The following is a 24,837-nucleotide window of genomic DNA, read 5'->3' as shown; positions in this document are numbered from 1 at the left end:
GTGTGTATGCATGTGTGTGTGTGTGCATGTGTGTATGAATGAGTTTGTCTGCATGTGTGTGTATGAATGTGAATGTGTGTGTGTGTATGCATGTTTATGTATGTATATGTGTGTGTCTGTATGCATGTATGTGTGTGTATGCAAGTGAATGTGTACTTTTGTTTTTGTGTGTGTATCTTTGTGTATGCATGTGTGTGAATGTGGCTTTATGCATGCATGTGTGTGTGTGTTTATGAAAGGCAATGTGTGTACGCATGTGTATAAATGTAAATGTGTGTGTTTGCATGCATGTATGTGTGTGTATGCAAGTGATTGTGTGTGTTTGTTTGCATGCATGTGTGTAAATGAAATAGTGTGTGTGTGTGTGTGTGTGTGTCTGCGCGAATGAATGAAAGTTGTCTGTGTGTGTGTGTAGCGAGAGCCGCTTTACCCCTCAGGGAAACATATAATAGACGTAATGGAAAAATCTCCGCCAGTGGAGTGTGTGTGTGTGTGTGTGAGCGCGAGTCTGCTGGAGCTCCGAGAGCCGCACACCGAGCAGCGCTGCAGGTGAGTCCGATGCTGGAGCTCCTCTTCTCGGCTTCACCAGCTGATGATACACGGTAACAATCACGCGCGCTCGCGGAGGATATACGGGCAGTTTAATGTCGCGGTGTGCTTTATTGATGATGTGTGTTCATGGTGGCGTTGAGTTACAGATGCTGTGATCGACATTAATTATGTTTAGATTAATAAGCACGTGAGGTCAATTGATTTAGCATATGCATGAGTGTTTATTTGGAGAAGTGTTGATATCTGAATGCACGGTGCTGATTATTTAAGTACTCAGTGTTGAAGTCTGAGCAGTTATCAGAGCATGAGGTGGGACATTTGAGAAGTTTGTAGGTTATTGTTGTGTTTTAGAAGTGGTTCATTAAACAGCAGTTTATTCACAGTGTGTGTGAGAGAGATTCAAGCTTTACAGGAGTCTCCAGAATAAGATTATTTGTTTTAATAATGATCAGAGCATGCTTGAAGTTTTACATGTTGTAATATTGAGGTAAAGTTGGTTTTATATATGCATATTCCTACAGTGACAACTTAAGACATGCTCTCTATGTTGTTTACTTTGAATTTTTAGGCTAAATCAGATGTAAATATGACTGCATAACGACATTAGCACCATTTAATTGACTGTGAACAGTGTGACTGTGATGGTCATTGGCTGATAATATGATTTTACTATAGTCATTCAGTGTTGATGTCTGAATGCACGGTGCTGATTTGTTTTTGTACTCAGTGTTGAAGTCTGAGCATTTATCAGTGCATGAGGTGGCAAATTAGAGAAGTTTGTAGGTTATTGTTGTATTTCTATGGAGCTAATAATATGCCAAAGCACTCTGAATTTAAATTGTGTTTATTTAAATTATTGACAATTGTCATTCATTCATTTTCTTGTCGGCTTAGTCCCTTTATTAATCCAGGGTTGCCACAGCGGAATGAACCGACAACTTATCCAGCACATTTTTACGCAGCAGATGCCCTTCCAACCGCAACCCATCTCAGGGAAACATCCACACACACACACACACGCACTACAGACAATTTAACCTACCCAATTCACCTGTACCGCTTGTCTTTGTATCTGTGAGGGAAACCGGAGCACCCGGAGGAAACCAGTGAGAACATGCAAACTCCACACAGAAACGCCAACTGAGCCGAGGCTCGACCCAACGACATTCTTGCTGTTAGGCGACAGCACTACCCACTGCGCCACTACATGACATCGCCATATTGACAATTGTAATTTAATAAATCAGAATTTTTATGTTTTTAAATTAATTTTTTTTCATTTGAATTTCTTAACTTCAATTTGAATTTCTTAATTTGAATTTCATAACTTAAATATTGAACATCTGAAATTTGAGACAACTTAATTTATTATAGACGTATTTTCAAACTTCAGATTTTTGTGTGTTCTGAATTCACAGACTGCAGATATCCAGTTGGTAAAAGTACAGTTTCAAGATGAAGAAATTCAGAACACCAAATTCAATATTCTAACATTCAAAACCAGAACTTCAGCTTCAGCAGTAAGTCGATCTCGGGTCTATTAAAATTTCTACAAATTCAATATTCAAGTTATAAAATTCAAATTAAAATGAGTACCTTAAATTAAAAACGGCATATAAAAATTCAGATTTATTAAATTACAATTGTCAACAATTTAAATGAACAATTCAAATTCAGATTATTTTGGCACATGATTAGCTCCATATATTTCTAGCAGTGGCTCATTATATAGCAGTTTATTCACCGTGTGTGAGAGGCATTTAAGCTTTACATGAGTTCCCAGAGTAAGATGTTTGAAGATCCACATGTTGTAATATTGAGGTAAAGATGGTTTTATTTTTGCACATTTGTACATTGACAACTTATGACATGCTCTCTGTAATATTTCCCATTGTGCTTTAAATATTCAGGCTGAAATCAGATGTAAACATGACCTCAGAGCAACATTAGCACTGTTTATTTGACTGTAAACATTGATGTACCTTGGTAGTCATTGGCTGCTAATATGATTTCACTATTTAGAATGTGCTAATAATACCTTTGTGATATTATATTATTATTATTAAAGCCAACTTTACCTCAGTATGAAAGCTTTACTGAGTTCCCAGAATAAGATTATTATTATTATTTTAATAAATGTCAGTTCAGAGCAAGTCTGATGTTTTAAATGCTGTAATTAGTGTGTGCATTCTTTCAGTTGCGGTGAAAGTGTGTGACGGTGTGTTGCTGTTGTTTGTTTGTTTTGCTTTTGGCAGACATTTTGATCAAAAGCAGCTTACTCTACCGTTCATTGTGTGCTTTTAATTAGGTCATGCATTTCTTGGGGATTGAACCCATGACCTTTAGTACTGCCGGCTTTGTACTGTTCTTCGCTAAAAGAAAACTGCTGTGTGTGTTGCTTAAAATTAAACATGGCAAAGGTCATTTTATACACTCTTAAGCGATGCTGGCTTATGGACAAACCCATTCATTGGGTTAAATTTGGTCCTATGAATATAATTTAAAAAGTGACCCCAGCAGTTGTCCGGCATCTTCATATTGCCTTTAGTCTTGACTAGTGCGTTTGAATGACGCTCGTCCTGGAAACCCTGTACAAATATGGCGGCGGTATTGATGCATGCTCAGGGTCCGTATGCCATTTCCAGTGGATACATCTATGTGTTCTAACAGGTACCAGAATAAATGTTTCATTCTGATATAAATATATCTATATAATGCTGAACAACAAATTAATTTCTTCACCCATATTTTGTCTCAAACATTAATGTAAACTCTGTATTCACTCAAAAAATGCATAATTAAATTCTAGGTGTGTTATGGACTAAGCCAGGGATGTCCAAACTCAGTCCTGGAGGGCCGGTGTCCTGCATAGTTTAGCTCAAACTTCCTTCAACACACCTGCCTGAAAGTTTCTAGTATACCTAGAACAGGGGTGTCCAAACTCGGTCCTGGAGGGTCGGTGCCCTACTGAAAAATCCAGCTTAAACCAGCCTAGGCTGGTTTTAGCTGGTCGACCAGGCTGGTTTTAGAGGGGTTTTTACCATTTCCAGGCTGTTTTTTAACCATTTCAGCCTGGTCTTAGCTGGTCAGGCTGGGAGATGACCAGCTAAAACCAGCTTGACCAGCCTAGCCAGGCTGGGAGCCCAGCCAAAACCAGCTATATCCAGCTTAAACCAGGGTGGTCAAGCTGGTTTTAGTTGTATTTAGCAGGTCATTTTAGCTGGAAACCAGCCTGAAAATGGCCAAAACCCCTCTAAAACCAGCCTGGTCAACCAGCTAAAACCAGCCAACCAGCCTAGGCTGGTTTAAGCTGGATTTTTCAGCAGGGTGTCCTGCATGTTTTAGTTCCAACCCCAATTAAATACACTATAACCAGCTAATTAAGCCATTTCTAGGTCAGGGGTGTCCAAACTTGGTCCTGGAGTGCCGATGTCCTGCAGAGTTTAGTTCCAACTTGCTTTAACACACTTGCCTGGAAGTTACTAGTATATCTAGTAAGAGCTTGATGCTGCAGGTGTGTTTAATTCGGCTTGCAGCTAAACTCTCCAGGACACCGGCCCTCCAGGATACCCCTGTTCTAGGTATACTAGAAACTTCCAGGCAGGTGTTATAAAGATGGAGCTAAACTATGCCGGACACCCCTGGTATAGACCGTTTGTGGCGATGTGATTGGCTCATGAACATTTCCTGCTTGTTATCAAACTATTTCATAACTGTAACGAGAGGCAATTCAATCATAACCTAATGTTAAAGCAGCCACGATGACATTATTAATCACTATCTGGCTCTTTTTGGATTCTCGGAAGCCGCAGAAATTAAAAATGTAAAACATGAAATGCGTAGAGACCATTGTTTTTGTTTACGTCTCTCGAAATGGTCTATATCAGTGTTTCTCAAACTTTTTTCATCAAGTACCACCTCAGAAAAAAATTGTCTCTCCAAGAACCACATTAATAAGCGGTAATGAAATACAGTAGCGTAGTAGGCCCAGTAAAGCAGCTGCAGCTCTGCACAGTTCTAAAATGTGGCAGATTCATTTCTATTATTAAGAATATTTATTATTGTCAGCCATTTTAAACATTGTAAATAGTCTAAATGTTAACACTGTACTGTGCTTATATGTAAACAAGCCAACTAAAAACGTCTACATTTAAATTAAAATGTGCTTTTAAAAGTTCAAAATGGTAGGTTCGTTCATTCATTTTCTTGTCGGCTTGGTCCCTTTAGTAATCCGGGGTCGCCACAGTGGAATGAACCGCCAACTTATCCAGCAAGTTTTTGCGGATGCCCTTCCAGCTGCAACCCATCTCTGGGAAACATCCACACACATACACACACACACTCATACACTACGGACAATTTAGCCTGCGCAGTTCACCTGTACCACATGTCTTTGGACTGTGGGGGAAACCGGAGCACCCGGAGGAAACCCACCCGAAGGCAGGCAGAACATGCAAACTCCACACAGAAACGCCAACTGACCCGAGGTTCAAACCAGCGACCTTCTTGCTGTGAGGCGACAGCACTACCTACTGCGCCACTGCCTCGCCAAAATGGAAGGTTAATGTTCTTTAAAAGAAAAAGGAAAGTGCTGTACTTAAATGTAAAGTATTAACTTATAGTAGCCAATTCATCAACACCTGGAAATGTTGCCTGGACCTCAGAAATATAGGCTGTATGTCATATTCATATATAAATAATTGTTGATACATTTTCAAATATATGTAGCATGTACATATGACATATTTGATATCTCCGCGTACTACTAGAAGGAAGCCTGTGTAACAGTAGTGGTACATGTACCACAGTTTGAGAACCACTGGTCTATATTAACAGCCTTCACTTTGTTGTCCAAATGTTTTGCTTTTGTTTGTTGAGAAATGAATGAATGAATGACCTCTAATTAAAACGACCTGCCAAACAATATCAGCTAGGGACGCACTGCAATAATAGGTATTGATTGGTTTCTGCCAGAGATTTCCCTTTAGTCCGTGTGTCGTATATGTGTGTGTGTGTGTGTGTGTGTGTGTGTGTGTTTCCATCAGAGGGTTTCTGAAGCTCGTCCGCTCTCTCTCATTGATCCACAGATTTACACCGACTGCTCGCTTTAGTAGGAAAACATGGATTTTCTGTAGGGGGATCCTGAAATATTCACACTGCGCATTATTGATATTCATCGACTCACTGCAAAAAAAGCTTTTCTTCTTTAGAGTTTTTGTCCTGATTCTAGTCCAAATATCAAAAGAGTCTTAAATCAAGTAGACAAGTACAAAATATGACCTCGTTTTAGAAAATAATGAGTCAAAATGTTGTGGGTTTTTCATTAAAACAAGCTAAATAATCTGATTTCCCTTTGAAATAACATTATTGTGCTACTTCGTTGGCAGACTATTTTACTTCTTTTAATGAAAAACTCACTTCATTTTGACTCATTACTTCTAAAAACAACACTATATGTTTTGCTTGTCTGGTAAATGCTTTTTTATTCAACATTATTTAGATATTTGGACTGGAATCAAGATGAAAACTTCGAATAAGGACAGCATATTTTGCAGTAAATGCTAAAGTTGATTAATACCATTGGTGGAGCGTCTCAAGCTTTAGCTCTTTGTGCTGTTTGTTTGGTTAAACTGGGATGTTTTAGAGGAAAGTTAAGCACACGCTCATCCATGTAGAACCAAAATGTATTCAATATTATTACACAGCTCTCTGGAATGCTTGACTTTGATTGGCATTCACCAATAACAACTGATTAAACTGATAACATAGGCTCATCTGGGCCACTACCAATCATTTTGATTATACACTCACTAGCCACTTTATTAGGTACACCTTACTAGTACACTGTTGGACCATTTTTGCCTTCAGAACTGCTGTAATCATTGGTGATGTAGATTCAACAAGCTACTAGAAATATTCCTCAGAGATTTTGCTCCATATTGTCATGATAGCATCACAAAGTTGCTGCAGATTTGTCGGCTGCACATCCATGATGCCAATCTCCCGTTCCACCACATCCCAAAGCTGCTCTATTGGATTGGGTTCTGGTGACTGTGGAGGCCATTTGAGTACAGTGAACTCATTGACATGTTCAAGAAACCAGTCTGAGATGATTGAGCTTTATTACATGGTGTGTTATCCTGCTGGAAGCTGATGCTCAGCTGATACTAATGGGCCCAAAGTGTGCCAAGAACCCCCCCCCCCCCCCCCCCACACACACACACACCATTACACCACCAGCCTGAACCGCTGATACAAGGCAGGATGGATCCATGCTTTCATGTTGTTGATGCCAAATTCTGACCTGACCATTCAAATGCCTTTCTATCAGCTGGAACCAGTCTGGCCATTCTCCTCTGACCTCATCAACGAGCCATTTGCGCCCACAGAACTGCCGCTCACTGGATATTTCCTCTTTGTCGGAACATTCTCTGTAAACCCTAGAGATGGTTGTGCGTGAAAATCCCAGCAGATCAGCAGTTTCTGAAATACTCAGAGCAGCCCGTCTGGCAGCAACAACCATGCCACGTTCAAAGTCACTTAAATCCCCTTTCTTCCCCATTCTGATGCTCAGTCTGAACTGCAGCAGATCGTCTTGATCATGTCTACATGCCTAAATGCGTTGAGCTGCTGCCATCATGTGATTGGCTGATTAGAAATTTGCGTTGACAAGCAGTTAGACAGGTATACCTAATAAAGTGGCCGGTGAGTGTATAACTTCAGTTATCATGAAAGAATCAAGTCTAATTGTCCTCTTTGTTTGTGTGTTTACTCTATTTGAATAAACATTTGCACAAAGCATCTATTTTCTCTATTATCTGTAATGTCGGTCGACTCTGTTACATCGCTAATAAAAAGGCAAAACAATCTGTAACTCGCTCATAGAAAAAGCACATGACTTGCTGCAAGTGATGTCACTTCCATAGCAATAGCTGCTATGGTAACACAACTACCATAATAATGTAAACAATGACCCAATACTGTAGTTTTCTACAACTTTCAGTTATAGAACACTACGATACACCACAGTATACTGTAGTAAAAAATAAAGTATACCTCCAAACTTCCAAGTTATTAACTTTTGAAACACTTTACAGAGGAAGTGTTCATGTTTTGGACGAACTCTTCTTTTAAATGGACCGATTGCAGTGTAAAGGCAAAAGGTGCAGGAGAGCATGCTCCGCTAGCTCCAGTAATTAAACCCTTCTGCATGCATGACTGCAGTAACTACGGCTTATTTTGGGTTTATTCTTAGGCAGTCCGCATGTGTGAATGACAGAGCCTGAATCAGAGAGTCCAGACCTTCAGCAGGTGAAACACGCAGCAATCAGAGCAAACACACAGCTTTATTTCATAATGAAAAGTGTGTGTGTGTGTGTGTTCACCTATAGCGCATGTGTTTGGACTGGGGGAAACCAGAGCAACCGGAGGAAACCCACGTCAACACGGGGAGAACATGCAAACTCCACACAGAAATTACATCTGACCCAGGCGGGACTCGAAGCAGTGACCTTCTTGCTGTGAGGCGACAGTGCTAACCACTGAGCCACCGTCCCTGCTCGAAAATCCAGCTTAAACCAGCCTAGGCTGGTTGGCTGGTTTTAGCTGGTTGACCAGCCTGGTTTTAGAGGGGTTTTGGCCATTTCCAGCCTGATCTTAGCTGGTCAGGCTGGAAAATGACCAGCCAAATCCAGCTAAAACCAGATATAGCTGGTCTTGGCTGGACTCCCAGCTTGGCTAGGCTGGTCAAGCTGGTTTTAGCTGGTCATCTCCCAGCCTGACCAGCTAAGACCAGGCTGGAAATGGCTGGAAACCAGCCTGGAAGTGGTCAAAACCCTCTAAAACCAGCCTGGTCGACTAGCTAAAACCAGCCAACCAGCCTAGGCTGGTTAAAGCTGGATTTTTCAGCAGGGGTGTCACCCTGTTTCATGTTCAGTCAACTTAAAATAGTATAAACCATGATGGGTCTGTGTGGAGCCCTGCATTTTTTACAGTGTGGAATAGTAGGCTGATCTCCAGCGTGGTGTTTTTGCTCTCCTGTGAGGAATGAAAGTGTTTGTGGAGCAGCCGCTGTTTGAGTCTCCCTCATGGGGAGCGTTTGATTCAGCCTCATTAAATGAGCATCTGAGGGCCTCATGTAGCAGGTGTCTGGACTCACTTATAATGACAGATGCACATGCGCTAATGAATAGTCAGAGTTAGACAGGAGTTTGTTTGTACAGAAGCGCCCAGATGTCAGCAGAGCGTCTGCCAGTTCTGTGTGTCCAGCAGCTGAGACATTGGAGAAGACGCTGGAAGCTTGCTTTGTGCTGTTTCTCGTCATGTTCTTCTGGTTTCCAAGCAGAGTTTATCTCCAGCCTTAATGACTTGAGGGTTCCTGCTGAGAGTTAATATCAGAGGCGACAGGAGTCCGTCAGCAGCGGTGACCCACATGGAGAAATACTATAGTGTTTCCAAACCATACTGTAGTGGAGCACCTGAATTAAGCTGATGTGGTGATTCTACAGTTGCTATGGTAACACAACAGCTACAGTAATTGATCTGTTGTGATGATTCTACAGTTGCTATGGTAACACAACAGCTACAGTGATTGATCTGTTGTGATGATTCTACAGTTGCTATGGTAACACAACAGCTACAGTAATTGATCTGTTGTTATGATTCTACAGTTGCTATGGTAACACAACAGCTACAGTGATTGATCTGTTGTGATGATTCTACAGTTGCTATGGTAACACAATAGCTAGAGTAATTGATCTGTTGTGGCGATTCTACAGTTGCTATGGTAACACAACAGTTACAGTAATTGATCTGTTGTGATGATTCTACAGTTGCTATGGTAACACAACAACTACAGTAACTGATCTGTTGTGATGATTCTACAGTAGCTATGGTAACAATAGCTACAGTAATTGATCTGTTGTTATGATTCTACAGTTGCTATGGTAACACAACAGTTACAGTAATTGATCTGTTGTGGTGATTCTACAGTTGCTATGGTAACACAACAACTACAGTAATTGATCTGTTGTGATGATTCTACAGTTGCTATGGTAACACAACAACTACAGTAACTGATATGTTGTGATGATTCCACAGTTGCTATGGTAACAACAGCTACAGTAATTTAACGATTGTTTTGATTCTACAGTACATCACAGTTTACTGTAGTAAAAAATACTACAAGTATACTATTTATAAATAGGGCCGGTGCATCCATATAGGCGAGCCTAGGGCGGCAGATTAGTGAGGGCGGCAAATGCGCACCCTAACGTCCTCTACCCCTACGGTCCTCACTCTCATCCACAACAAACCCCTTCCCCCCGGTCCCCACTATCATCCTGTGACATAACCCCTCAACCCCCACCCGGTCCCCACTTTCATCCCGCGAGTATGACCAATCCCCCACCCTGCCCCCGTACTCACTTCATAAACTGGTCACTTTCGTTTTCACTTTTCGTGTTGAGTGCGGCATGCTAGTCCTTAACCTAGAGCGGCAGTTCTGCTTGCTTCGGCCCTGTATATAAAGGTTATGTTTATATTGATGTTTATGAATTGCTGGGTGTTGTAAGCCAACATTGGGTCAAACATGGACAAACCCAGTCCCAATACACAGAATAAAGCACTGTGGTCAAATGACTCACCTAATTAAGATAACTATGTTAAGCTTTTAATTGTCATTTTAAGCTGAATACTAGTATCTTGCAAACTAACGATTTAAATAGTATGCACTCAAGGCAAAGTCAAAATAAATGAGTTATTAAAACATTTTTGAATCTAAGCTATTAGCTTTAAAAATGTGAATAAATCTCTCCATTAAACAGCACTTTTAAAAGATTATTTTAAAGTATGTCTAGTAATGTGCACTAATAATGCAATTAATATTATTCATACATTCATCTTATTTTCGGCTTAGCCCCTTTATTCATTAGAGGTCACCTCTGCAGAATAAACCGCCAACTTATCCAGCATATGTTTTACACAACAGATGCCTTTCCAGCTGTAACCCAGTACTGGGAAACACCCATACACCATGGACAATTTGGCCTACCTAATTCCCCTATAGCGCATGTGTTTGGACTGTGGGCTAAACCGGAGCACCCTGAGGAAACCCACGCCAACATGGGAAGAACATGCAAACTCCACATAGAAACAACAATTGACCCAGCCGAGACTCAAACTAGTGACCTTCTTGGTGTGAGACCACAGTGCTAACCACTGAGCCACCGTGCTGCTGAAGTGTATTGAATGGAAAAGAGCGTCCTCATAATGCATTAATATGATGTGGTTTAAGGTGGATTGGCTCTAAAACGCATCATTCAGTTGGGTTTTGTGCAGAGACACATTTTTAGCATCACTTGATTTGTGAAATCTGGGTCGTGGAGCAGAAGTAGATCAGAAACACTGTTTAAAGTGGCGCTGAGGTGAACAGACCTGATTCCAGAACTTATTTTTGACCTTAATTGTGTGTGTGTGTGTGTGTGTGTGTGTGTGTGTGTGTGTGTGTGTGTGTGTGTGTGTGTGTGTGTGTGATGCTTCAGTGCTGTAGTGAACTGAATAAAGTGAAGCGTACAGTCAAGTCGCATACACACACCACATATACACACATGCGCGAACACACACACACACACACACACACTATACATGCATATACACACACTACATATACACACATGCGCGAACACACACACACACACACTATACATGCATATACACACACTACATATACACACATGCGCGAACACACACACACACACACACTATACATGCATATACACACACTACATATACACACATGCGCGAACACACACACACACACACACACACACACACTATACATGCATATACACACACTACATATACACACATGCGCGAACACACACAAACTATACATGCATAAACACACACACTCACACACCTGATGCATCAAAATGTGGCCATTATATATTCATTAATAATAGCTGTAAATAAATATACTGCAGGGTTGTTGAATGCTTGATTCTGATTGGCTGATGGGCACTCTAAGGCAGGCATGTCCAAGCTCGGCCCTGGAGTTCCAACCCCAATCAGACACACCTAGCTAATAACCTAGCTAGCTAATAACCTAGCTAGCTAATCACCTAGCTAGCTAATCAAGCTCTTACTAGGCTTTCTAGAAACATCCTTGCAGTTGTGTTGAGGCAAGTATGAGCTCAAATCTGCAGGACACCGGCCCTCCCGGACTGAGTTTGGACACCCCTGCTTTAAGGTGTTTGGTTATTGTCAGATAAGCGCACAGCTAAAGTAGTTCCGGCAGGTTTTGATATATAATGCTTGTGTGACTTTGATGAATCAAATATAACAGTTTGAACACTGACGGAGACATTTAGAGTGTGTTTACAGTACTGTAGAATACACACCTACACACACACAACCTAGAAAGGGTTTCGCTATTTTGGTAAAACTTTATTTCGTGTCATGAGAGGTCTGGCATTTGCATGGAACTGCTCGATTGCGGATCATTGCGTTATCAATGCTGAAACCATAATGTGTGGGTATATGTGTGTGTGTGTGTTTCCGACTCTGGAGGTCCCGCGGTGGGCTCCGGCTCTTCCCATGCCCTCTGCCTGGAGCTGGACGTCTCCCACAGGCCGCAGCTTTAAATAGCACAGCTTCCCTGCGCTGATATTATTAGAGATGTACATGTGCATCCACAAACACACACTTCTGTCTTTATAAGCCCACATTCCTCCGTCCGGAGTAAAAGACGCTCTCGCTTCCCACAATCCCATGCGCTTCACAAGCACTGTGTTTATGCTCATGTTCACACACAGACTCTGAGCCTGAGAAACGGGCTTGAAAACACACACAAACACACACACACACACACACACACACACACACACAGACAGACAGACAGACAGACATTCAGCATATACTTATTTAAACTGGCTTATTTCTTTAGGCTGAAGCGATACACTTACCGGCCACTTTATTAGGTACACCTTACTAGTACTGTGTTGGTCCCCTTTTGCCTTCAGAACTGCCTAAATCCTTTGTGGTGTAGATTCAACAAGCTACTAGAAATATTCCTCAGAGATTTTGCTCCATATTGTCATGATAGCATCACACAGTTGCTGCAGATTTGTCGGCTGCACATCCATGATGCCAATCTCCCGTTCCACCACATCCCAAAGCTGCTCTATTGGATTGAGATCTGCTGACTGTGGAGGGTTCAGTGCGGATACAGTGGCCTGTTTTACAGTAGTCAAACCTGAGGATACATGTGTGATCTTTTCATTCATTCAGTTTATTATTAATTATTATTAGTCATGCAGAAATCTGAAATCATGTCATAATTTTCTGCTGAGGTTTCGTTTACCTCCGTCTTCATTAATCCATCCGCTTTGCCTGCTATTTTAAGCAGCTCATACAGAATCTTTCTAGAATTGTGTGGGATTATGTCAGATTCACCGGTTCAGTTTCATAATGTCATTAGAATGAAAGCTTTGTGCTGTTTGTGTGTTGATCCCAGTGAAATGACCCACTTTAACCTGTTAGTTATACACTATGTATAATCCCTCCCAGCCTGGGCTCATTGGAAATACATGCCTCAGCAAATGTAATAGGCTCTGGGTACATTTTATTGCACATTTCAGCTGCAAAATCCACTGGAGGGCGTTGACTATATAAAACAGTTTGCTCTAGGTATGTTTCTTAACGTGTTTTAGATGCAAAATTCACCAGAGGGCGCTGTCTACATTTTACAGGTCTGAAATGCTTCACCTAGGCTACATTTTGTTGCACATTTCAGCTGGAAAATCCACTAGAGGGCGCTGTTTATATAAAACACTTTAGTCCAGGTATGTTTCTTAACGTGGTTCAGCTGCAAAATACACCAGAGGGCGCTGTCTAAATTTGCGAATATGAAGTACTCACTTGTGGTATGTTTTTGTTGTACATTTCAGATGACAAGTCCACTAGAGGGCGCTGTCTGCAATTTTGATTATCTGAAATACGTTACTTAGGGTTCATTTTGTTGTACATTTGCAGCTGATAAATCCACTAGATGGCGCTGTTTATATAAAACACTTTGCTCCAGGTTTGTTTCTTAGTGTGTTTTAGCTGCAAAATTCCCAAGATGGTGCTATCTACATTTTACAGATCTGAAATACTCACTTGGGGTACGTTTTTGTTGTAAATTTCAGATGACAAGTCCACTAGAGGGCGCTGTCTGCAATTTTGATAATCTGAAATATGTTACTTAGGGTTGATTTGTTGTACAGTTCAGCCAACAAATCCACCAGATAGCACTATCTTCATTTTACAAATCTGAAATGCACCACTTAGGCTACATTTTGTTGCACATTTGCAGCTGATAAATCCCCTAGAGGGCTCTGTTTACATAAAACACCTTGCTCCAGGTATGTTTCTTAACGTGGTTCAGCTGCAAAATACACCAGAGGGCGCTGTCTAAATTTGCGAATATGAAGTACTCACTTGTGGTATGTTTTTGTTGTACATTTCAGATGACAAGTCCACTAGAGGGCGCTGTCTGCAATTTTGATTATCTGAAATACGTTACTTAGGGTTCATTTTGTTGTACATTTGCAGCTGATAAATCCACTAGAGGGCGCTGTTTATATAAAACACTTTGCTCCAGGTATGTTTCTTAACGTGGTTCAGCTGCAAAATTCACCAGAGGGCGCTGTCTACACTTTGCGAATATGAAATACTCACTTGGGGTATGTTTTTGTTGTACATTTCAGATGACAAATCTACTCGATTGCACTTTCTATATTTTGCGAATATGAAATGCATTACTTAGGGTATGTACTTAGGAAATACGTTACTTAAGGTACTAGAGGGAGCCATCTACATTTTTCAGATCTGAAATATGTCACTTGGTGTACATTTTGTTGTACGTTTCAGCTGTCAAACTTGTATACAGAATATAAAATACTTTGCTTGGGCTATGTTTCTTAGTGTATTTCAGCCATGTTGAGATAACGCATCAAGGCAACCAAGTTAAAATATTATTTTTTCAAAGTAACGAGTAAAGTAACGCATTACTTAAAAAATTCTGTAATAATATTTACTTAAATTTAATAATTAAGTAATAATAGTTATATATATATATATATATATATATATATATATATATATATATATATATATATATATATATATATATTTTTTTTTTTTTTTATTTATTTATTTTTTTTAATGTATATTATTTCTATAAATATATGAAAAATTGAAGTTGTGAGATTTGCTGTAAAAATTACCATAAAACAAAATTCATCTTCAAATTAATTATCAAATAACAAGCATTTTGATTATCGATTAGTTAGCAATATTTTTTTCAGATCAATGGATTAATCAAATAATAAACTGTGCATTTTTATTTTACTTATGCTTTTGCTCATTATAACTATCTGAAACTGTAAATTGGGGTGCTATTTATGTGTAAAAGTGTTCTTCAAAAAAGGCAAAAGCTGCATAGCAACATTAATGCTTATTATTTATGATTTTAAACCTTAAATGAAAAGCAAAGTTTGTTTTTAAACAGTAAAACTTAAAATATGAAACTCTAAACACCCAAACGCCCTAGTTTACAGTAGTTTTGTAACCTACACAGACGGTTGTCCTCTGTAATATGAGTGCGGTCAGAAAACTCTCTTTCCCCACAGCAGTGATGCAGTGAACATGAGACGCTAGAATCGGAGAATCGCTCAATATTTCCACCCGCTGTTATGACATGACTGACCCGTCGGATGAGATGTGAGCGTCTGCGGTCTCCGAGGTTAAAATCACATCAGTTTGATCACAACAGCACAGCTGGGTCAATATCAGACATGTTCAGTCAAGACCACATGAAACGCATTCTAGAGCAAAACTGTAAAAACTCCTGGCTTCCACACAACCGATTAGTGTTGGGGCTGGGCATTCTGATCAGTGTAGACCAATCAGAGCAGAGTAGACCAGTCTGACCGTTCAAGAGTACAGCTATCTGACCAATCAGAGCAGAGTAGGCCAATCAGTGAAGAGATCATCAGTCTGACCAAAAGGAGAGAACCAATTAGAGTCATCTGACCAATCAGAATCTTCTAACCAATGAGTGCAGAGTAGAACCATCTAACCAATCAGAGCAGACCAGTTTAAACCAATGAGAGCAAAGTAGACTAGTCCAACCAATCAGAAAGTAGACCAGCCTGAGCAGAGTAGACCAATGTGACAAATCTGAGCAGACTAGTTTACCCAATAAGAGCAGAGTACAACCATCTGACCAATAAGAGAAGAGCAGAGTCATCTTTCTGACCAATTAAAGCAGACCAGTCTAAACCAGTAAGAGCAGAGTAAATTAGTCTGACCAATCAGAGAAGAGTACAGCTATCTGACCTATCAAAGCAAAGCAGACCAATTTGACCAATCAGGGCAGAGTAGACTAGTCTGACCACTCAGGGAAGAGTACAGCCATCTAACTAATACGAGAAGACCAATTAGAGCTGAGTAGAGCCATCTTTCTGACCAATCAGAGCAGACCTATACTATTCAAAGCGGAGTATACTAGCCTGACTAATCATAGAAGAGTGCAGCTCTCTGACCAATCACAGCAGAGTAAGCAAATAAGAGCCGACTAATTTGACCAATCAGTGCAGACTCATCTGACAGGTCAGAGAAGAGTACAGCTATTTGACTAGTAAGAGAAGACCAGTTTAAACCAATCAGATCAGAATAGACTAGTCTGACCAATCAGAGAAGAGTACATCTATCTAACAAATAAAAGAAGACCAATTAAAGCAAAGGACACCCATCTGACCAATAAAGGAAGACCTGTATAAACCAATCAGATCAGAATAGACTAGTCTGACCAATAAGAGAAGAGTACAGCCATCTGATCAATAACAGCAGACCAGTCTAAACCAGTCAGAGCAGAGTTGACAAATCTGACAAATCAGAGCAGAGTTGACTAGTCTGACCAATCAGAGTAGAGCAGACAAATCTGACAAATCAGAGCAGAGTAGACTAGTCTGACCAATCAGAGCAGACAAATCTGACAAATCAGAGCAGAGTAGACTAGTCTGACCAATCAGAGCAGACAAATCTGACAAATCAGAGCAGAGTTGACTAGTCTGACCAATCAGAGAAGAGCAGACAAATCTGACAAATCAGAGCAGAGTAGACTAGTCTGACCAATCAGAGAAGAGTAGATCCATCTGACCAATAAGAGAAGAAATATTAGAAATAAGGACAGCCATCTCAACAATTAGAAAAGACCAGTCTAATCCAATCAGAGCAGAGTAGACTAGTCTGACCAATCAGAGAAGAGTACAGCTATCTGGCCAATCCAAGAAGAGTAGACCAATTTGACCAATCAGAGAAGAATACAGCTAGCTGACCAATCAGAGCAGAGACATCTGAGCAATCAGTGCAGAGTAGACTCATCTGACCAATGAGAACAGAGTTGGGCCATTCGACCAATCAAAGCCGAGTCGGGCCCTATAACCAATCCTGACCAATCAGAGCAGAGTTGAGCTGACAATGTATTACAATAGGACTTTTATAATTGCATGGAAATGTGCAACTGTAATATTTCTGCCAATGACGTTAAACGGGATGGATTTTTAAGCGAGTCAGTCTGATGAAGCCCTGATGACGTGTGCATGTGAGTAGCATACAATGATTGAATCCTCCAGTCTACAGTGTTGAGAATAATGGAAAATCCCAGCTAGCCCAGCGTTCAGACGTCCAGAGCAGTGGAAAATGCAGGCCAGTGGAAAGAGAATGAATAACCCGCTGCTGTTAATGCTGGACTCTGAAAGCCTGCAGATGCTATCGACACGAGCGCGGGACCAACCGATGCACAACTGGCCAGAGGAGAGGACTACCTCCTAAAAATAGGCCAGACCACCGCTCTCCGGGGTTACTGGGTTCAATTCGACTGTGTAATTAATTGCCTGCTGTAATAATGACATAAGTAGTGGAGTTCTGCTCCTGGGAGTGTGAGAGACGCTGCTGCAATATGCTTTTGTGGCCCTTTGGGGACGACGCTTATCATCATGATGAACACACTCGCTAATCTGACATTCAGTGCTGTTTATAACACACAGCACAGGCTACTGTCCATGCAGCTGAAGTCAGAATTATCTGAATTATTAGCTCTCCTGTATATTTTTCAGGGAGAATGTTTTGTTCAACACATGCATTCATTCATTTTCCTTCGGCTTAGTACCTTTATTCAATAGTGGCTGCCACAGCGGAATGAACCGCCAACTATTTTACACAGCGTATGCCCTTCCAGCTGCAACCCAGTACTGGGAAACACCCAACTTGCCTTGCCTTTCAATAGAGTTTATGAAAATTCAAAGGGTTTTCTTTAAAATGATACCACTTTTTTGCATTTACACCTCTGCATGTGGATTTGGGAAGCTTTTAAATTTGGGTCGGCAAAATCCCAAAATAGCAGCAGAGTTTACCTGGATAATTACACAGGTTAAATAGAGTAAAAACACTAGCTGTGATTATTAAAAAGAATGTAATTATCAGTGTTAAATTGGAAAATAAAACATCAAAAAGTCTGTGTATTACTTTTACAAATAGTCAACTACATTTTTCATACAAATCCGAATGGACATATTTCTAGTAATGTTTTTGCTGAGATGGCCGGTCAATTTGAGAACACATTAATAATTTTGTACACTACATAACGATGTAGTTTTGAGTTGCGATTACGCAATGACGTCATCACTCAGTGTGATATGTAAATAAGAACCTGTTTACTGTCAATCTGGATGTAATGTTTTAATATAATATGAACGGCGATAGGATTTCGTTGATCGTTTCATCGTATATTACTTCTGTGTTCAGCAATTCGTGTTTTTAAACACCGTCTTTTTAAACACGAATTGCTGAACACAGAAGTAATATACGATGAAACGATCAACGAAATCCTATCGCCGTTCATTTTAATGCATTGAAACATAACCTTGCGACGTTGCGATATATTGGCATTGAACAAGTGAAGGTGCCGAGAAGGGGTGGCGATGTTGACAGACTTTTATTACAGAGGGAAGCGTTTTACATTTACACACTAAACACTTTATCTCCGAGAGGTTTGAATTTGGATTTTGATTTAAAATCCTTTTTGTAAGTGTATTTGCATTCTATACTTTTCCCAGAGATGGGTTGCGGCTGGAAGGGCATTCGCTGCGTAGAGACTTGCTGGATAAGTTGGCGGTTCATTCTGTCGTGGCGACCCCGGATTAATAAAGGGACTAAGCTGACAAGAAAATGAATGAATGAATTGTTGTATACTAAATATGTACATAATGTTTTTGCCCCTAGGTCTACTGGCCTTGTGTTTGATTGATGTGATTTTGTGCAGGTGTGATGCGCTATATCTATTTAGCCTATAGAATACTGTCTCCGAGGAAGTCTACAGTGAGAATTTGTATTTGTTTTTTAAATGTCTGCTTGTAATGGTATGTATGTTTTTCATTTGTAATGTAATGTAATGTAATGTAATGTGTATTCATATAGCGCATTTATTGTGTATGGCCATACACCCAAAGCGCTTCACAATCATGAGGGGGGTCTCTCCACACCACCACCAGTGTGCAGCTCCACTTGGATGATGCGACGGCAGCCACAGGACAACGGCGCCAGTGCGCTCACCACACACCAGCTATAGGTGGAGTGGAGAGACAGTGATCGAGCCAATTCGGTGGAAGGGGATGATTGGGAGGCCATGATCGTAAGGGCCGATAGAGGGACTTTGGCCAGGACACCGGGGTTACACCCCTGCTCTTTCACGAGAAGTGCCATGGGATTTTTAATGACCGCAGAGAGTCAGGACCTCGGTTTAACGTCTGATCCGAAAGACGGCGCCCACTGACAGTATAGTGTCCCCTTCACTTTTACTGGGGCATTAGGACTCACACAGACCACGGGTTGAGCGCCCCCTGCTGGCCTCACTAACACCACTTCCAACAGCAACCTAGAGTTCCCTAGTGGTCTCCCATCCAGGTACTAAGCAGGCTCAGCCCTGCTTAGCTTCAGTGAGTAACCGGTCTTGGGCTGCAGGGTGATATGGCTGTGGCATATTGTTAGATGTATATTATTGTATGCAAATGTTCCTGTTTACCGGCTTGTTAGCTGATTGTGATAATTGACTGCAGGTGCTGTGTGGAGCTGTTTGACTATTTCTGGAGGACTTCCATTTGCAATGCTTTACCTGATGAAGACCATGTCGGTCGAAACGCTGTAATATTGTGATATTGACATTAAAAATTTTTTTGAGAGCTAAAGTGGCAGTGTGCCGATTTACTTTGAATCTTTTGCTACTAATGTTTGTTTTTTGATCGTGCACCTGCCTTCAAGATTTTCTAGATGTGCGCACATTTCTGTGTTTTTGTTAATATAATATAACACACGGCGCATCAGAGAGTAGAAACATGACGCGCTTACGCTTGTCAGATACTACATGATGATGTCACTGATATGCAAATTAGTGCGTAACGTCATCTGGCAGCATTTAGCTACTGTTCAGGCAGGCTTCAGCTACTTTTCATTGGAAATAGTTCGCAACACTGTTCGTGCGACTTCCGTCAGTGATAAGAGCGAGCAATGGCGAGCAGCATGTCTTTTTCGAGCTAAGTTAACTGAAACTGTATAACTAGTGTATTCGCATCCACATTTTGTAACAACTGCTAGTATTAAACTCTGTTAAGTCAGTGATATTGATGAATAGTTGATTAACCAACACTAGCTGCCAGCCATTGGAGGTGTACAGCCACAGAGGGCAACACAAGGCCAGTGTGTTTTGGAAAATATACATTGATGTACCGTTAAAGTCAGGCTTTATGTCTGACCAGGTGTACAGTAGGTCTGCTAACAGACAGACAGATGAACCAGAGTGTGTATGGGTGTTTCCCAGTACTGGGTTGCAGCTGGAAGGGCGTCATGCTGGAATAGTTGGCGGTTCATTCCGCTGTGGCGACCCATTATAAAATAAAGGCACTAAAATGAAGGAAAATGAAAAAGGCGTTATTTTTATGCAGTGTGTGTTTAAAGCACTGCACGCTTCAATGCTGTGGAGTCTTTTCGTGGACCTGCAGCAGTCATTTATTTCACTTAAGCGCATGCATCCTGACGTCTCCAATGTAGTGGGCATGAAACAAGCATAATTATGTTTATTTGGCCTCTAAACACCCAGGGGGAGCCATTAAATCCTGAGGAGCGGATCCTCCGATGGCTGGTAATAACTCGGAGAGGCGTTTGTGCTGAGAAGTGCCCTTAATTTTGCCATGACATTGCGTTTTTTAAAAGTACGCGACACCTTCCCTTGTGTCTTGTGCTGAACTCGCTGGTCTTACAGAAAGTGTGGGCTGTTCTCAAGGGGCCCCGGGACCTGAAGGGGCCCTCAGGCACTCATTGGGAAATTAGATGTTCTTGTGTACTGTGTGTTTGTCCTGATTTATAGCTGAAAATTTAGTAAGTATAAGAGACAAAGAAGCTATTTGCAGTGTAAACCTGACATAACTAAGACGCGCATGCTGGAAAGAAAAATAAACACTATTATAATGTGAATTATTTATGCTAGTCGTGTGAGTTTAATAGGGGATATGCAAAAGCATGCTAATAGGACTTTTAATTTGTCAGTAACCTGGGTTAACTGCTTCCGGTGAACTGTATGTCAATGCAAAATCAGTGCGTTTAAGGTCTGTTTTCATTAAAAATCTGTGATCTCCACTGTCTGAGTGATCTCCCATATAAAGTGGGTCTCAGGTTGTACAAGAAGCACTGCATTACATTACATTTCCCCCTGTCATGTCTTTGTAATATGAGCATTTATTTGACCTCAGTATATTTAATGAAGCATCTGCGCTAGCCTGCCGATTCTGACGGGCACGTGCAAGTAAACGACTTTTGTCTCGTTTTTCGCTTGAGCAACTAAATGAATGCCAAAGTCTGTTTAACTGATTGTATTTTAATGACATTACAACATCGATGCTGTAAAAGGAAGCGTATAAAATGGGAAAACTCACGATAACAAGTCACCGGAAGTTTATCAGTATGGGACCAACACTAGCTCGGCATATAGCCTATTTGCATTGACCCTTGGCAGTGGTGGAAAGAGTACTGTAAATTCATACTCCAGTAAAAGTACCATCCCAGGTCAAAAAAATATATAATTAAATGCAATTACAACACACTTAAATACCCGCAAATACATTTTTAGCACATTGTTATTTTTTGTGTTAAATAAAAGTTTGATTGTTTTTCACTATAAATATACTAATTAAACGTATGTTTATACTTCAGTAGGACTTTAGTACACTTGACAAAAGTATACTAAATACCGGTTATACTTAGTGAAGTTTATTTATAAACAAATGTCGAGAGGATCACGTGCTTATGATTGTTCACAACTGTTCCAACTTTAGCTAACGACTGATTATCCTATCAGACGATCCTTAACTCACTATAAACAACCAGACTTTTCTCATCTCAATATCTTCGCCTTGAAGAAACCCCCCCCCCCCAACCCTACTTTCCCTTCTTTCAAACGGGCGACACGGTGGCCAGCGATTAGCGCTGTTGCCTCACAGCAAGAATGCCCCTGCTTTAATTCCTTTCCAAACTAGACGGCATGTCTGTGCGGAGTTTGCTCGTTCTCCCCGTGGTTGCGTGGGTTTTCCCCGGGTCCTCCGGTTTCCTCCCACAGTTCAAAAACAAGCGCTCTAAACAATTAATCCAAATACTTTAGCTAAACTCTGAGTACACCTTCAGCATCCATATCTGACACTTAGCTACAATAAGCAGGAGGAGGAGTCATCGAGATCTACCTGAGCTCAAACTCCCCTTTCGCCTTGCAACAGGAGGGAACCCAGGGCTCGAGGATCTTATAAGCTCAGGGCTCTCTCCTGGGACAGCACGCCAAACTAGCTTTATTATCAATCATCAGCTAAGTGTGAACTCTTGAAAATAAATTTTTAGTGTACTACAATAAAGTACACTACAGAAAAAAACATCCAAAAGAGTTTTATTGGTGTGTTTTTCAAAAGTGTGCTTTAAATGCTTTAAACATTTGTTGATTTTTAGTACACTGTTTACATAATAATCCTAAATTTAAAATAAGTTAATATATAAAAAAATCTATTAGTAATGTATTGTAGTAGAAGTACAGGTTCCACTTTATATTAAGTGTCCTTAACTACTATGTACTTACATAAAAAAAATAAATACAACATACTTACTGTGTTTATAATGTATTTGAGAACACTTGTGGTGCATTTGAGTTGGGATAAGTTGGGTTATGGACAGGTTTGGGGGTATGGGTATAGGTTTAAGGGTTGGTTAAGGTGTAAGGGATGGTCAGCAGTGTATTTACAAATGTAATTACAAAAGTTAATTACAGATGTAGTTACATGTATTTAATCAAGCATAAGTACACAGTAAATACATGTATTTACAAAATAAGTACGTTGTAACAAACTATTAATTCTTGTGTAAGTACATATTAGTTAAGGCCACTTAATATAAAGTGGGACCGAAGTACATTTTCCCAAAAGTTGTACTTAAGTACACTTAATGTGAATGGTCACACTTTACAATAAGGTTCATTAGTTAATGTTAATTAATGCATTTACTAACATGAACAAACAATGAACAATACATCTACTACTGTATTTGTTCATGTTAGTTAACGTTAGTTAATGAAAATACAGTAGTTCATTGTTAGTTCATGTTAACTCATGGTGCATTAACTAATGTTAACAAGCATGGACTTGAATGTTAATAATGCATTAGTAAATGTTTAATTATGATTAATAAATGTTGTACAAGTGTTATTCATGATTAGTTCATGTTAGTAAATGCGTTACCTAATGAACCTTATTGTAAAGTGTTACCATGTGAATGCATTATTATCACTAACACTTAAATTGATCTTGAGTGTGGTATTTTTAAGTTTACATTAAATTGACTTTATTAAAAATCTATTAGTAATGTATTGTAGTAGAAGTACATTTTCCCAAAATACTCTTAATACAGTATTTAGCACATGTCATAAATATATTTAAATGTTTAAAATTAGGGTTCAAGTGTATTTGTAGTTTTAACTAAATATATTTTTTAAAATACAGATATAGTATGTTAAAAGCACATTTTAGTTCAATTTCAGGGTGTCTCAAAATAGCACAGTTGAGTGCACTTAGATGTTATTAAGTTTATCTTAACATATACTTAATACTATCTTTTAGTTAAATCATTGAGTACAAAATTAGTGTGTGAAAATAGTACACTTTTCAGTAATGTACTAAAAGTGCTCTGAGTATAAAATAAAGTGCACTTTTTTTTTTTTTTATAACCTGGGATTACTTGCCTAAAAATGTAGTGCATAGAGTAAAGTATCTGTTGTAAATATAACTCAAGATATGAGTAAAAAGACATGAGTAGAAAGCTGATGCATTTACATATAATTAGTGGATGTGTGTAAACGTAACATTCTGTTGTGCTTTTAGTGATTGCCCAGCACACACACAACATCATAAGACGTTAATATTAGCTTAGATTGAGGTTGTGACATCAGGTGACCAAAATTCAATGTGCACCAGCATCTAAGGGCAACGCTAGTTCTGACTGTCAACTAGTTTTGCTGAACACTCGTGTATTTGAGGCCAGGATACTTTAAGAGATTTGAAACAGCAGTGTGCTAAAATACTCCGACTTTTATTATGTATTATGTCACAGAGTGTGTGTTTGTATGTATGTGTGTGTGAGTGTGTGTGTGTGTGAATGTGAGTGTGGAGAGCTTATACGGAGGTGTTGTAAGTAGGTCAGGGACGTTGTGCATTTCACTGCTCTCCAAACAAGAGCTCGCTGTATATGAACTGCTCATATTCACACATGGGGGAGGCTAATTTGCTCATTATTGCGCTATTAGATTATTACAAACAGTAAATCAAGCAGGACAATAGAAAAATAAAAATCCATTAGCATAATTACTGCTCGTGCCAGTGTTTCAGCATAGAGAACACAGCCGATCTGCATTCAAAAAGCACACCACACTGTCAAAAACATCCACACATGAGCAGTTTTCCATATGTTATGACTGCTTTTATTTTTCCCCGCATTATTATTTCTGCTTTTGAATCACATGATGAGACATTGATCTTTTTTCTGACACGCCAACATGGGGAGAACATGCACATCTACACAGAAATGCCATCTGATCCAGCCGGGACTCGAACCAGCGACCTTCTCGCTTTGAGGCGACAGTGCTAATCACTGAGCCACCGT

The 24,837-nt window shown here is 40.0% G+C and overlaps 1 protein-coding gene across 45 annotated transcripts in view; it reads left to right on the top strand.

Moving 5' to 3' along the window:
* Positions 1-510: 510 nt before the first annotated feature.
* Positions 511-24,837, top strand: part of atp2b2 (ATPase plasma membrane Ca2+ transporting 2) — a 170,771-nt gene continuing 146,444 nt past the window's right edge. For 28 of the 45 annotated variants that reach the window (XR_012386802.1, XR_012386801.1, XR_012386799.1 and 25 more), the window contains exon 1: positions 511-549. The gene's annotated coding sequence lies outside the window, so the exon portion shown is untranslated. Of the gene's footprint in view, positions 603-24,837 lie in introns of all 45 variants that reach the window. The other 17 variants (XR_012386796.1, XM_073915929.1, XM_073915950.1 and 14 more) reach the window with 1 other exon arrangement.

The sequence above is a fragment of the Danio rerio genome, chromosome 11 (assembly GCF_049306965.1).
Source record: "Danio rerio strain Tuebingen ecotype United States chromosome 11, GRCz12tu, whole genome shotgun sequence".
Classification (NCBI taxonomy): domain Eukaryota; kingdom Metazoa; phylum Chordata; class Actinopteri; order Cypriniformes; family Danionidae; genus Danio; species Danio rerio.
Note: the sequence above shows the minus strand (reverse complement) of the source record. Positions and strands in the feature narration are given on the sequence as shown.